General features: G+C 46.7%; 1 protein-coding gene across 18 annotated transcripts in view; it reads right to left on the bottom strand.

Moving 5' to 3' along the window:
- LOC126874937 (zinc finger protein rotund) overlaps positions 1 to 13,539 on the bottom strand; it is a 406,667-nt gene that overhangs the window by 307,222 nt on the left and 85,906 nt on the right. For 14 of the 18 annotated variants that reach the window (XR_007693127.1, XR_007693129.1, XR_007693126.1 and 11 more), the window contains one exon: positions 1,229 to 1,315. The exons of the other annotated variants lie outside the window; for them this stretch is intronic. The gene's annotated coding sequence lies outside the window, so the exon portion shown is untranslated. The remainder of the gene's footprint in view (positions 1 to 1,228; positions 1,316 to 13,539) is intronic. 18 annotated transcript variants of the gene reach the window in all.

The raw sequence follows: 13,539 nt of genomic DNA, 5'->3' as shown, positions 1-13,539 counted from the left end.
CGAAGAAAGACGGGGCCACGTGGTGAAGCAAAAGGGAGTCTGAAGGTGGACGAAGAGGTACCGTGTTGGCGGAACAGAAAGAGACGGAAACCGCCTGGCACGAGTCTAGGCACTGGGGCAATGTCACACCTAAGCTATTATTCTCATTCACCGCAGCCAGACTTACGGCAGACTAATAACCTGTCACCAACTGCCGCCACGGTTGCGACCAAGCCTCCTTCCGTTTCCTTCGTCTCTCTGTCTCTCTCTCTGTCTCTGTCTCTCTCTCTTTCTCTCTCCTTGTCTCTCTGCGTCACTCTTTAACGTGTTACTGGCGACCCTCTTCTTTCTTCCTGCTTTTCATTATTCTATCTTGCTCTAATGGGATCCGTGTTGGTAGCCTGTGCGCGTGTACACGTCAACGTGCCGCTTTCCTCCCCCGCAGGCACGACACCGTCGAACCGTTCTCTTTTACAGCGGCACGAGCCACGGTCCCGACTATTTATGTAAACGTCAACTAACCTGAGGCAACCCTGAAGCAGGGCTATTAACTCGGCCGCGTGCCGCCGCAGACGCGTGGTTTCCCTGCTGATGAGGCGGTCGAGCGCGGTTTCCGGCAAGAAAAATCACATTCCCGTTTGCTTTGTGCCGCTTCGTCCTCGCGACTCCGTGCGAGCGACAAAGGTAGACAGATAGACATTTATGACTGTTCGGATGCTTCCATGTTATTGGGAATGAAGAGTTCCTCTCTTTTTTCTTTTTCTTTTCGAGGGAAGATTGCAGAGGAAGAACGTGGCGAGTCGAATTTCAAAATTCGGTACCTTGTCGGTGTGAAAACTATATTCGATTGTAATTGTAGCGCCAGCCACTTTTTAAAAGTTTGTACTCATGATACGTCAATTACCATTCACGTGTACCATTATTTATTTAAAATTATTATTATTATCAATTATTATATACGTGGAAGACGAAGGCTGGTGTCAGAACAACGCAGGTGTATTTTTCCTTTCGGTGTCCTACACAGCGGTGCATTCGAGAAGCAAAAAGCCGAATCAAACTTCTTGTGTCGTAGCTAGACGGATATTTACGCGGATTAATATTCCCATCCACGCGATTAAAAGAGTAGATGTTATAACCGACAAAAAACTGGTACACCTTGCGCGTGTTACATCGTGTGTCTTTGAATTTTGCGCAAAAATCCGCACACCTAATTACAACCATGAGCAAATAAGGAGAATAAAAATCGTACCTGACTCCGCATAGTCGCAGGTTGTCGCTGCTCGCTCGTGGGCTGCCGGTGAAGTGTCTTGGAGTTTCAAGGATTGTCCGAAGGAATCTGAAAAGTTTGGAAAATGGTCAGTGTATAAAGTTCGTTAGAGAATGGTATAGATAGGTTGGAGGGAAGTTTGAGATCGATGATGGGAACGTAGGGAAAAAATTGGTATAGCGAAGAAGGTTGGAAGTTGGGCAAGTTAAATTGCTTCAAGTTGGGCTCGTTTTATTCAAAGACCAATCTCATCCTCGAAGGCACTGTCGCGCTCCAAGAAAATTTCACCTAAAGATAACGACCGGTTTCGTAAGATCCCTCGCAATTTCATACTTGTTAGTAACTGCAGCTCCTTCGCGTTAAACGTTTCGTTCCAACTCTACCGACTCTTCGATTGTTCAACCAAACGTGGTAATGAAACTAATTCCCTGTCTGAGCGTGGGTCTGGTGGTTGGGAATCCACGTAAAACAATAGGTCCAGCACGTAATACGTCAGGAACCGGCTAACTGCGAAGAATCACGCATACAACAGAGGCAAAAGGAGTCTCTCCAAATAGAAAACGACCGCGTATCCAGCGGCCACGAGATAAAGCACTGCCAAATAGCCGGTAGATCGAGCGTAATCCTTGGCCGGCCCATTCAGCCAGCCATTCAGTCATCAATTTAGCCCGGCAAGTTGCGTTCACGCTCGAAATCCCTCTAACGTATCAGCCTGGCCAAAAAGAAGACAGGTGACGGTCGTGCGAGTTATAACGGGGCATCGAGCCGGTTAAAAGCGAACTGACCTCGCGCAACCCTGAAGCGAGAACAAGCTATTAACGCGGCGTATGCCATTCATTCTTGCCTGGTTCCCCGATCGTTCGTCTCTGTCCCACCGTTTACGCCGTCTCGTTTTCTCCTTTGCCCTGTTACGGTATACGTACACACACGGAAAACGACTGGCTGTGTCGTGGCTGATGGCCTAATAGTACATAGTTCGAAGCCATTCACGAGCCAATGAACGGCTGGCGGAGATGGTTGCAGGGGAATGGCACCTTTTGTGCAACTGCTTTCTGTTCGTGTTCCTGTCACCGTGATAGCAGAACGTGGTACAGTCGGTAGGAAAAATACGGCAAGGTCGTGAACCGGACCCTTCGCTGCGTTATGACGACGTTTCGTGAGAGCGTCGATGGTGTTGATATTAGTAGAATTATGCAGTGGGCGAGGAAACCGCGCCAGGATTAAAGGCTTTCTGTGACAGACAGCGATTTTATGTCGCGATTCAGACGCGATACCTCTGCGTGGCAAGATTATAAGAAGAGTTTCAAATAGTTATAAGAAGAGTGGAATATCGAGGTCTGAATGTGTCACGTAATTTACTTGAAACCATTGTAGTTTCGAGTCAAATTAGAACAGCAGCGCATATTTTCCAGCAAACTACGAAGCTTCTACCTACAGGAACGTTTTACAAAGAACGATACGAAGAATATATAGAAATAAAATCTCGTTATTCGTTTTAAATTGCACGATATTTGCCGGCGCGCTTCGATATGCACGCGTGTACACATTCTGATAGCGCGAAGGCTATCCAAGAGACGATTAACAATTTCATCTTGTGAACGTGGCAGAAAAACTGACAAAACAGCGTTTGCCTGGCTTCTGCGTGTCGACAGATTTACTCGGCAAATTCGAACGTCACGTACATTGAAATGTCAGGCTAATTTTACCGCTCATTGGCCGACATCGTGTTCGTTTCATCGACTATACACAGCGAACGAAAACGAAGAAAGAAAAGAGAACGAGCGGAGCTGATCGAGCACATGTACGTGACAAAGCGATGTTGGCGGAAAGGAGACTAAAGGTTGGATAGATTAAAGGGAAAGAGAGGGTAGAAAGGGTGAGAACGCGATAAAGAGAGGGAGGTGAAGGACGAGCAGCCGCGTGGCGTGGGAGAATCTGTGTAATTCGCCACGTGGTCGAGCACCCTGGGTCGTACCGATGTTACGGCTGCTTGATCGTCTATAATACCAGCGCAATCACTTTGCACGCCCTCCAGGTCGATATTTTTACCGCCGCCGGTTGATTTATGGTCGTCACGGTGTCTCGTGAGAGTTCGGCCAGTGAAACGATTCGCATGACGACTCGTCAACGAACAAATGTCAAATATTTCACTAATCGACAGCAAATATCTCTCTGTTTAATTTTGAAACGCGTGAAACGTCAATCCCCGTCCTCTTTTCTCTCCGAGTTTCCCCGCTGCGTATACTTTTCTACTTGATTTTTCCACATAGTTGACAGTCTTTAACAAAATGAATTTGTATTTCTCAGCTGTTTCTCGGATGATAGACTTGAACCTAGTGCTACGCTTCAAGCCACCTCTATACGTGCGGTATAGCTTATTAAGCTAACAGCTACCTGCCTACGTCTATCTGCACGAAGGTGTACGATTCTGTGCGCAAGTCTGTGTACCCAGTCACCTGTACGCGTGTGCCAATATACTTTTCTTCGCATCTGGAAAACTGTGACTTTGCCGCGCTCATAGAGCTTACAGGATCACGATCATTGCGGTCTTCGAGGGTTAAAGCCTACTCTACGTCCCCGTAACGCAAGTGCCTAGTTCTACGTGTTCCACGAAACGTACGCAGACTCCAAGCTATTGGCCAAGTAACAATTGAACGAAGAGAATTTCCCTTCGTGCTACGAATTTCCTAAAAAAGGTATCCACCACGAGGTGAACCATGTTGGAGCCTCAACTCCAGGAGCCTTCCCTCCTGACGATCTCTTCGAACCAAACAGAAGCTGCCAGTCGAAAGACCAGCCTAGAAGATCGAAGTCGCTGAGTTTTGGCCAGCTGACGAGAGGACAGTGTCCTGAAAGGACAACTGGCACGTGGCTCGGGCTGCGGAGATCGATCTTCGGATTAGACTGGTCGGTCGCGTGAGACAAGGCACGGCGACCGGATCGAGAGGTTCAAAGAAAGAAGGGAAGACGAGAGAAACCCGAGGAAGAGGAAGAAGGAGGACAGCGAGGATGTAAGAGCACAAGACAGCGCGGAACAGGAAGAGCAGGACGAAGGAGGACGGGAGGGAAAAGAGGGTCGGACGACGGTGTACACGGTGGACGTGTTGCACGTCTCCGGCGTGCACCTGCCTCTCTGCTCTCTCTGTTCTTTGGGACGGCGCGTGATATAAAGTGGCTGAGAGGAAACGTCGCGGCGCCAGAGGCAGCCCGACGACTAAAGGGAAACGAGCGGGATGGGGTGGACGGGCGGATGGGTGTGCGGGGGGCGAGGGGATGGAAAGGGAGGGATCGGGAAACTATTGACCACGTTGGGAAGCCGTTTAACCCCCACGGGAGGACGTGCACCGCGCTTACACACATACACAGAGAGAGGAGCGAGCGAGAGAGTCGCACAGGCAGACACACAATGGTCTCACGCACACGCAGCCCGTGTATACGTACACGTGTGAAACGAACGACGAGAGGCGGAGGCAGGAAGGGAAAGCATAAACGGTTCCACACAAGGAAGTTCATTCATGACTACGGAACTTTGGTAGGTGTGAGGTCTGCACGGACACGACCTAACGCCCAGTCACATCGTATTCGAGAGTACGCGCGTAGTACGCCGCCCTTTCTCTCTCTCTCTCTCTCTCTCTCTTTTTCACTCTTTGTACGTTCTCTCGCTCTTTCGCTACTTGGACTTGGTGTGCAGCGTCGTCGTAAGCAGCCCAAGGATAAAGAACCACTACGAAGGAGGATGGAAACAGGTAGCTGAGAGAGAAGGTACGGATGACATTGTTGTAAGGCGATAAGATAGAGAGCAGGCACGTTCAGAGCACCTGCATGCGAGCAAATCGCTGATCGGTATCGGAGGTCGAAAGTGAAATTCGCGTGTGTAATTATCGCGCGCCAGGTTACACGCGACCTGCCGACAGTTGAGAGCAGACGAGGATCGGGTTCGCTGGTTTCTTCCAGCTTGCGATAAGATAGACCAGATACCTGTTCCGCTCGTGTAGGCCACCGTAGGCTTGTTTCCTTCTAAGCGATTTACCTCGTCGTCTCTTACAGAATTTGGTCACGAACGATTCTTAGACCAGTCCAAGTTTGACAGCAAATTATTCAAACTATTGGTGGCGCTAAGTCTCGGCTTTTCATTGTCCGAGCTGCTTCGAAATTTTGAAACCAACACTACGGCAGTGTAAATGGTGGAGTATCGCGAGACCAGTTGGTTAATCAAACTTTCCATCGATCGAGTAATTAATTAATTAGACCTGGACACGTGTACGATATTACACGATCAAAAGTTTCCTATTATTTTATCGCACCTTTTACGCAAAAGGCCATTACATCACCTCAAGATTACAAAATTAAGTAAATCTTTCGCACTAACAGCTGCAGTGCTATAGTTTTCCTAGCAGAATTTCCTATCGTTCTATACATCAAACTACAGAAAGTTGTGTCGCACAATAGAGCTGACTATACCCTGCAGAGTTCAAGATCGAATTCTCAGGTAAACCAATGCTGTTCACTTAATTTCCCGTGAATCGTGTGGTGTATCGTTGCTCTTAAATTATACGTCATACGCAAGATTATGGTCTTAAAAGATTATCGTCGACTTGCTAAGAGAGGAGGAAAATAAATAAGAAGTGCAGGTGTATTTATGGGGAGAAAGAAATCACTCGTGAAGGCACTTTCGTTTTAAATTGAACCGATAAACGACTTCTACAAGCCGATCGTTTTTTCCCACTTCATAGACACTCACTTTCGTTTATTCAAACAACTCGAAGGAATATTTTTTCCTTTCCTTCGTAGAGTGGCTCTGTCAGGTACCGTGATACGATCGTTGTAATTGTCCTATCTAATTACGTTCAGAATGATTTGCGACTAGTAGATTCTAATAGAGAATCATCATCCATACGAGATAGCACGTAGAACAAAAATGACAAAAGCTTGTCTCAGTAAACGAAACATTGTTAGAGATAGTATTTTTTGTACTTTGGCGTATCTTAGTCGGTTAATTAAGTAATTCGATGTATAAAAAGGTGAAGTCGCTATCGTAAGTGTTTGTACAGGTGAGTCGTACGATTGCTTTTTTGGCAAAAATCATCGCCAAGGGTTGAGATAAGTTGCGATAAGATAGGGAGCATCCGCTTACGTTTCTTCGCTGTAAGTCTGAAGTGAAGTGAAATTGAGCGAATTATCGATTAATAAACATTGAATATCAAATAATACGAGGCATAATTTTTATTAAAAATAATTTGACCTGTGCAACTTTCCACCTGAGGATTTCGGTAAAATTTGTGACCAGAAACGTAAGTAGTATTCTGATACGCTGTTGTAACTCTAAACTTCGTCCTGGCATTTTCTCCTTGCTTTGCTCCAAGAAAGGACAGCAACAAATTGTTAAAAAGATTTTAAAAAACAGCCTGCGATTTTTATTTATTATCGTTGGCTAAAACCTGTGTCTCACTTACGTTCTTCGGTCTCGTGCCTCGTTTTCTCTCAAAAGGCAAACCAGTCGACCGCGCTTTTCGCAAATTTCCCAATATCGTTGGGTGCCATCTAATTGACATCGAATTTCAAACTTACACAAATTACGTGCTTGCACGATTTCCATTCGATCGCGGCGAGAAACCAACGTAAATAAAGATAAACCGCGAGGTACGCGTGACAATTACAAACTTGCTAAACAAAGCAGTTTATCGAGAAACGAAGTTGTTCGTTAAAAAGTACAAGGCATAAAGGAACGCAGCTGGTGACTGAAACGGAGCGAGCTGAATTTCTGGCCCGAGACTCTAAGCTTAATGTTGGAAAATCGTTTCCATACATTAGAATAAATAACGACGACACAATGGAAATTATAATTGCCGGTGAATCGAGCGGCTCTGTTGGACTCCACGATAATGTAATTTACATGATATTGCAGTTCGTTGAGGTAAACCATCGGGCGTAGATGAATTAATCGATTTATTTTAATTTACGCGCTTTGTTCATTGAAATGTTACGCGAAATACTGCACACGACGCTGTTTTACTATGCCGCTGAATGAATAACGCGAAAGTCGGGTCGAGAAGACACCGTGAAACGATCGTTAGAAACGAAGCAATTAGATCGATAAACGATGTAAATGTAACAATTGTAAATGTGTAAAATTGGAATGTGTAAAAATTGCATTGCGAATGCGGTGCAGCTTTTAGACCGCTGTTGCGAGGTAAAATCAACAAAGACGAAAGAACGATGTACGAATAAATAAATAAATTTCAATATTCTTCCACTCGCCATGAGATGATACATCGATGGAAATTGAAAAATGAGACACGCACTCTGAAACGAGTATCGTGTACCGAGTACTTAGGAAAGTTCTAAGGAGATAAGGAAGCGCTTAGTCAGACGCGATCGCTGTTTCTACTTGAATCTCTATCAATATATTGCCTTTTTCCTTGGTTTTACCTTCTTCTTGAGAGGAGCTAATAACGTTGCTGGAAACTCAAGTTGGGCTAACGATGCTGCTGTCTGATCGAGCAATTCCTTATCTCCTTAAAACTTCCATAAATATGCTACTCCTTCAGACGCTTATTTACGTACGCGTGTATTTCATTCGTCTATTGTCCGAAATTCCGACGCGATTTAAGGATCGTTTTATCGAGGCAATCTTATCGATATAATGTACAAAATTTGATTAAAGTGATATACACTTGGCAGGGAAAAATGACTGGGAAAGTTAGAAACGTCAGAAGAGAGATTCGCAGGAGAATGGCGCAGGAACTTGTGCAAGCACTTCTGTACACGAAGGAAACGATAAATTTACTATTCGCGTCACAAGGACCGACATAATCGTCGTCCTAACTCGAATAACGAAAATCTTCTGACTACACGCGCGATAACTCGACCGAGTCTCGACTCAGTGGCCTGGACATTATCAAACGTAGGATGAACGAGCGAGAAAATTAACAGGCGAGTTCATACTTTTGCACGACGAAAAGCACAGCTTTGACGGAAGATTTATTTCCTTGCGAAGTTCGAAGAAGCAGAAAATGCCTGCTTCCTCTTTCTTCGATTTTGCCTGAGTGGTGCAGACGATTTCCTGAATTTTCGTTGCAACATTGCCACGAACGTAAAAGTACGTTCTCGATAAGTCGGTAATTATTCACGGCACTCTATATAATAGCGCGTAACATGGACAAAGTACAGGATTAACAAGCCAAACGTTGAACCAAACGACCCATAAAGATACACGAGATAGCATAAAATGGCCGTTAAATCGCGACACGGCGAGCAAATTGTTTGAAGCGTAGCAGCTTTTTCAGATGATCGCCAAGTCGATGAAGGTATCCCTGTCTGTATCCCTGTTGCCTGCACGCGTTGCCGTCGTCGCGCTCTTCATCGTGCGACAGCCGCCTACCTAACGCCCTGTTACGATTCGCCGATTAACGATAATTGTGCCGTTACGGTGTTTCAGTGGCTCAAAGCGCGTGCAACGGCGTCCTGCCTCTCCTCTTTGCGTCCTCGTCCCTCTCTGTTTCACTCTTGCTCTATCGTTCACCAGGAGCACGCGGCCCAGGCGTTGATTACTGGGCGGCACAGCGACGTCGGCTAATAGCCCCACTAACTACCCGGAGCCCTGATTGTTAGGTTACGATCACGGTCTTTGAAACTCGCCCCACGCATAATAACTACCAGCTAGCAACGGGGATGAACCGTGCTTGGGCTTGCGGCTGCTCGAATCACACGCTGCTAAGACGAGACGCAGCGCACTTTGGCGAAAGAATCTCGTGGAAAAGGGGAAACGTTGGCGTAATAATCTTCCAGGCTGTTGCAAAGGTTCCGTTCGTTTTGCAAGAAAATAATAGCAAACTTAAAGAGCGAATAAGACACGTGGACGAAACACGTAGAACAGCGCGCGTTTGTGTCTGCAAGGAGCAGGTAGAAAAGCGATTCGATAGTATTATTATTTGTAGAGGGAAGGGTAGTAAAGAGCGCTGGAAGGGGCGACCAGTGGAACGAAGTCGACAGGTTTGTTTTGTTGCAGCGTGCTTGAGAGCAGTTCGAGAGCCTTCACTGGCCATCGAGAGTTTGTAGCCAGGCGAACAACCGTTTAAACTCCGCTTGGATATCACTGACCTGCCCCCATATCGTAGCGACGTCACCTCGACAAACTGTTGGCCCACATGTACCGCCAGTTACGGGCTTCGTTCTCGCCCTTTCATCTCTTCGGCTTATCGACGTTTTACGCTGGCATTCCCTCCATTTATTTCGCAGCCTCGCGCCGTTACCAACGTCGCTGCGCGCTTGTTTCGTCGCCAAACGGATTGCCGACCGAAGCTCTCGCGTTGTCTTCTTATTGCCGCAACGTGAAACGACCTTCCCCTTCTGTGTCCTGTCGTCCTGCGAGCGCACGCGAATCGATAGGCCTGCACTGTCTGACGAGATTCGCGAAAGTTGGTTACTCCAACTTGTATTTTCATGTTTCAAAAAAGTGACTCCATTTCCATGGATTTCGAGCTGGTCCTGGTGCATACGACACAGCGCAATCGGTCAAAGGCCAGGACAGTTGAACTGACCTGCGAACTCAATCAGCGGAAAAGTCATCTAGTTTACGTTACAGTTACAGACGGTTTTAGTTATGATCCTAAGTGTCGTATATATCATTCTCCGTGCTTATTGTAACATTAATCTTGAAATTTAAAAAAGAATCCGTGTTCGTTCGTTCTAGTTCAGCAGCGTGTCAAAAGCTGCTACAATTTGTTTATACGGCAGAAATATCCTGCATAGATTTACCATAATTACAACGCTATATTCGATACTATCCATTATTTATGGTTTAATCCAATAACACGCGATACTAAGGAAGATACAACGCAGAGAAATCGACACAAGTTACGCAACAGTTGCACGGAAGGAAAATTCTTGCGCGATTTTTCGCTGGTCTACTCGAATTACCGGAAATATAGCGAAGCTGGCTCCGTATTACAGCAACCCTTTTCCATTATTACTATTCGGTCGAACGTTTCGTCGATGCTTCCTGTCCCGCGATTCGGCCAATGGAATTTTAATGTCAATATTTGCGAGCACGCAGGATGCTGCGTAGTTCGTAGGGAGTTATGTTGCGCCGATGCGTGTGTAAATAATTACGAGAGGCAACTAAAATATTTGCAACGCTTGAACGGTCTATTGTTGGCGGTTTGCTGATCATACTTTGCCTACCACTGTCGATGCTCGTCTATTTGAAAATCTCCTGCGAAAAGTGTGGTCGCGTTTGCTCTAACGACACGCTCCTTTGTTCTTCAACGATTCTAATGATAACTCGTTAGCATCGTCGTACAGTACATCGAATATTTCGTGAACAGTTAAACGTTGTATAGATTTGCCAGCCATTGTACGAAACGTCTGTATTTTACGCAACGCCGGTGCAGATATTCGAGAGACAGCGGTTGGCGAAGGAACAGGGACAATCGACGTTCAGCAACAATGGAAGGAGAGCCGGCCAGACAGAGGTAAATGCCCCGGAAGCTCGTACGTCGCAGAATCCGACGGCAGTTTCCGCGAATCCTTTATTTCTCGGAAGTTTATGATTCAAGTTACGGCGATCCAACAGGGGAAGAAGAATGACTGGCGAAGTTATATGGCGGTCGAAACTACGCTGTCGGGAAAGGGGACAAGTTCAAGCGGCAAGGTCAAGTCCCACGCCACCCACCAGCAAGATTTATTATAGTTTCCATACCGTGTCACACGTTGACCCAGTTTGAAAAAAAAAAAAAAAGGGGGGGAGAAAAATGTACTCCGTGGCGACTGTGTCGAACGACATGGCTCGTGATCCGACGATTTATTTCCGGTCGCGTGCGTTCCGAACGCGATGGATTGATTGCCTTCAGGATTTCGTTAACGAGTTCCACCAACTCACCAACTCGCGCCTTCTGCTTGTGTGCGGACACGGGAAAAAATGGAAAATCGAACTCGTCGCTGGTGTACGACGACGGTGGGCTCGTCGATGAATTTTTTCAAACGTTTTTCATCTTTTTCATCTAACTGGCCGATTTGATAACGATGGAAATATTCTTCGCGGAACTACGTACTTAAAATCCTAGTTGCCGATATCGCGACCATTGTTCTGTGAATTTCTATCGAACGAAATCTATGGAATGTTCATCGAATTAATTTCGGAAGCATAAGAGAGAGAGTTGAATCTCCTGCGCGAGATATAAACATTCCCTTCGTTCGCCTCATCCACTTGCCTCGGAGAAGTAGGAAGCTTTCTTCGAGTACAACCCAACCACCTGTTATACGGACAGGAATATACAAATCAACGAAACAATTGCGTGAAATCTTCCAAAACGACCAGGAAACCGTTCTACTCTCCTCCTCCCCCTGCTCGTATGAAACACAAAAGCGCACACAGTGGAAACCTGTCCGTGTAGCAAATCTCGTACCTGCTCGAACCCTCTCACACTCCTCGCCATCCTCGGCAAACAATTCCACATCGGCAAAATTTCCACATCCTCGAGCCGTATCTCGTCTCCTGTTGTACTCGTCCGCGTCCTGAATCCTCTCAGCGAACACCTTGGGCCAGTGGACGGTGCATAGGCTTTGCCAGCGCGTAGGAAGCTGGCGGCCAACGTGTGATCGCGTCCTGAAGGACCTGTTGCTCTGACCGGTGGTCGGATCGGAGGGTGTTGGTGTTTGCCTGGCAGTTAGAAACAAATGGCCCCTGGTACGCAACAGAGACGGCCATAAAGCGGCGGCGGTTAGAAGCGGAGGAGTCGGTGTTGGTGGAGCAGGAGGGAGATGAGGAGACGGAGAAGCTGCAGGAGGTGGGGAAACGGTGTGGCAGGCTCGCAGGTCGGGGGTCGTGGGCGCGAGTACATCTACCCTTTGTTAATTCGGGCTTAATGGAGGCGGAGGGGCCTGGAAGAAGGAGAGTGTTGCCTCTGCGAGCAAAGCAGACAATGGGGTCACTAGGATGTTTCGTGCCAAGTTTTCATCGCCGGACAAGTTTAGACCGCGGCGTACCGCCGACCACGGCCTTGCTTGTGCTCCTTATTCCAGCTGGACGTGCACGAAGCGAAGGATAAAGAGAGAGAGAGAGACGAAAAGGAAGATGGAGCAAAGGGAACGATAGCCGGAGCGAGATCGAACCGATAGGATCGTACGGCTTCGAACACACGGCGTGTTTTCGCGGCCGAGACAGACCTGGCGTGCTTTGGCGAAGCCGACTCGTACATTATGGATGCGGCAGCGAGCCGTGTTTTACGTAATCGGCGCGTGCCACCGGTAATGCGCGGAATGCGCGCGTAATCGCGGCGTATCGTGGAGAAAGGAAGGAGCTTTGTTTGGCAACGCTGTTTGCCAACATATTTTCTGATGAATACGCCCGTTTGAAAAACTCCACCGACCGATAAACGCCGATCAGAACGACCTTCCTATTATGACTGCGCGTATCGCGCGCTCTTGACCTACGACCACGTCCATTATGTTCCTCTGCAAGTTCGAATCTGCCGATCGACCGTGTTCCTTTTATCGCGTGATTCGTAGTATGGGAACAGCGGTAGATCGAACCGAAAGGAGGCAAAGATTTTGACCATTCGAAGCTGCTGGACTATAAATCGTTGGAATGGACTTCTTGCAGCTTCGTGGTGGCGCGGATGGCGCTTCTATTTATGGGAATTTGTATTGTCCTTTCTTTTTCCCTTTAGGGCTTGTAATGGTCCCAATTCGGGAGGAAATGATTCAACTTGAGCAGGAATATAAGAAGGATAAACAACAATTAGAAGGAAGATATCTTATCTCTTTAAACATGTCGCAGATCTCCTGAAAGATCAAGCATGGCAAACGTACAGTTAAATGATTTCCCATATTGATGAAAAGAAGTGGTGCCATTATAAAGTGTACAAGCAAATTAACTGTATGTTTGTTTGTTATTCTCTGTGAAATTTTACTACAGCGAAAGAGTAGGAGTAACTGTGACAGTAATAACAACAGCGGTTGACCTTGCGTATAAAAATTGCTTTCATAACCAACTACAAAGCGCACAGTTATCGAAAAATATTTATAACGTCGTCATCTGTCTGTTCTTCCCTTTCTGCCCAAGTTAACCCATTTTAGAAGCGACCGAAACTAATGAAAAACGAAATAGAATATCGAACAGAAGAACAGCTCGGTCCGACCTAAGGTCTCTTTTCCACTTGCGACTAATCGCGACCACAAAATCCATTGTCGAATGTGACACAATTTCCATGCGCGTTTCCGCGACACATGGCGATTTATCAGACGCGTGCAACTACCAAGTACATGGAATAATAATCGCCCACGACTGAACG

The sequence above is a fragment of the Bombus huntii genome, chromosome 17, assembly GCF_024542735.1.
Source record: "Bombus huntii isolate Logan2020A chromosome 17, iyBomHunt1.1, whole genome shotgun sequence".
Taxonomy (NCBI): Eukaryota; Metazoa; Arthropoda; class Insecta; order Hymenoptera; family Apidae; genus Bombus; species Bombus huntii.
This window is presented reverse-complemented; position numbering and strand designations above follow the sequence as displayed.